The sequence below is a fragment of the Manis javanica genome, chromosome 10 (assembly GCF_040802235.1).
Source record: "Manis javanica isolate MJ-LG chromosome 10, MJ_LKY, whole genome shotgun sequence".
In the NCBI taxonomy this organism is placed as follows: Eukaryota; Metazoa; Chordata; class Mammalia; order Pholidota; family Manidae; genus Manis; species Manis javanica.
This window is the reverse complement of record NC_133165.1, coordinates 35,795,227-35,797,228: the sequence shown is the minus strand read 5'-3', so window position 1 is coordinate 35,797,228 and position 2,002 is coordinate 35,795,227. Positions and strand designations below refer to the sequence as shown.

Sequence of the window (2,002 nt, the reverse complement as noted above, 5' to 3'; positions counted from 1 at the left end):
TGTGCCATGGATCTCAGGAAGCCCAGTGTCTCCCCACCAAATGCCCCAGTTCCATATCAACATTGTCCTTTGTCACCACTTGCCTGACTTGCTGATTCAGATAATCTTGTCACCATTTTTTTCCAGCTCTCTTATTCTCTTGGCCCTGAAATGTGGACCTTTCCTTACTACCCAAGGCTTGAGCTATCAGAGCAGAATCCAGTGGGGGTGGGTGGAAACAGAGGGTGGGTATTGGCTACCAGGCCCCTCCATCCAGCATCTGCACCATGGAGGGTCTCCTCCCAGCATGGACTCTCACCCTTCATCCTGCACCCTTCAGGATCCCACCCTTCCATACCCTTTAACCTTTCCCTGCCCTTGGGTCCCAGCTCTTCACTAGATAAAAATTTTTAGAATAAGAAAACAAGTTCAGAGATGTTCCCCAATAGGTCAGCCTTTGCACTAGTTTGCCCAGTTTTGTGTGTGCCACCCTGTGCAGCTCTACATCTGCAAAGCGCATTTGGGAAACCTCTGAGTCAGTCCAAAAAGGAACAAAAACAACTCACCTGGAAAAGCCTGGATACACCACTTGGCCCATCTTTAATGTTATTACCAAATTTCTATCGATGAATAATGGAGGGGGTTCCTGGTAGGGTTTTTTTCTATTAGGCCTCCATCATTGCATGTGATGTTGGCAGGACTAAATGAGAATCTGAAGAGTGTAACCCCCTTGCCTGGGATTGGCACATAGTTGGAACCCAAGAGTTTGCTGGACTAGAAGCTAATCTTACCTGAGTGGCAGAGACTACTTAGTCCCAAGCCCTGTAGATTTGTTCTCTCCCGCTGGACACAGGCTCTTCCACAACCAAGCTCTGTCAGATCATCAGTCAGGCCAAGAAATATCCAAGCTTGATAGCCCTTTTGTATTTATTGGAGCTTGACGTATTGGACCTGCACTGTACATCTTGTACCTGGCATACCTGGCACAGTTCAATCCAGATGTCAACTGTGAGAGAAACAACCCAGGAATAACCTGGAACAAACTGGGTCCCAATGATTAATATAGGTTCTACTCAATGAATGCAGATTACAGCAAACCAAAGAAAGAAGGTGCAGACTTCTAAATGAAATCTCACTATAGAGCTGATTAGAACAAAGGTCTTCCTGAAACCACCTGTGCAATTTTCCACTTAACCAGGAAATATTTCCCCTCTAAATGCATGAAATCATGTTGGTGTATTGTGCTGGGATTTATGCTGATTAATAAATATCTGAATTTGAAAAAAGAAAATTTTACCTGATCAGATTACTCAATATTCTTTGAGAGGAGAGAGAAGTCAGCACTTGATTTCAAAGCTTTTCCTCTTGTGTTCCTCCAGAATGCTCCATCCCTCCCCTCACTCTGCCCCTTTCTCACCTCACCTCTGCCTTCCTGGGATGTAGGTCTTCCTGATGCCTGAACAAGGGAGTCACATTTCCCCTGGAATTCTAGAAAAGGAGGGAACATCCCAACCTGAAACATTTGCACTGAGTCATGTCACTATTGTCCAGGAAGCTACTGGGAGCAATGACTGCTATTTATGAGTAAGGCTCTGCCCAAGAATAAAATCCAGCTCCTGCCCTCAGTGCCCTCAGGAGGCTGGTGGGTGAGTTTCATGGCAGCACTGTCAACCATGTCAGGGGTTTGTGAGTTTTGGGCCAAACTCCTCATTACAGCTCCATTATGCTCCCCCGTACTCTTCCAGACCCCTGTCCTCAGATGGCTGTGGTTTGTCAGGGCGTGAAGCCCTTCTGAGCACCCACACACAGCCTGCAGAGAATGGTCCACTAATGGATGAATTTTGAAACATGCACATTGTGTGCCTAAAGCTTACTTTTGAAAAGAAAGTTTATATATATGCACATATATACATACACTTATGCATTAGAAAAAGATGCATATGGTAGAGTGCCTGGGGAGTATAGAAGCTAGGCTTTCTCGGGAGGTGATACTTGGCACTGGTTTTAAGAGAATTAAAATGTG

At 45.4% G+C, this 2,002-nt stretch overlaps 1 pseudogene; it reads left to right on the top strand.

Moving 5' to 3' along the window:
- Window positions 1-612: 612 nt before the first annotated feature.
- On the top strand, window positions 613-1,103 carry LOC118969206 (cytochrome c oxidase subunit NDUFA4 pseudogene; annotated as a pseudogene).
- Window positions 1,104-2,002: the final 899 nt, after the last annotated feature.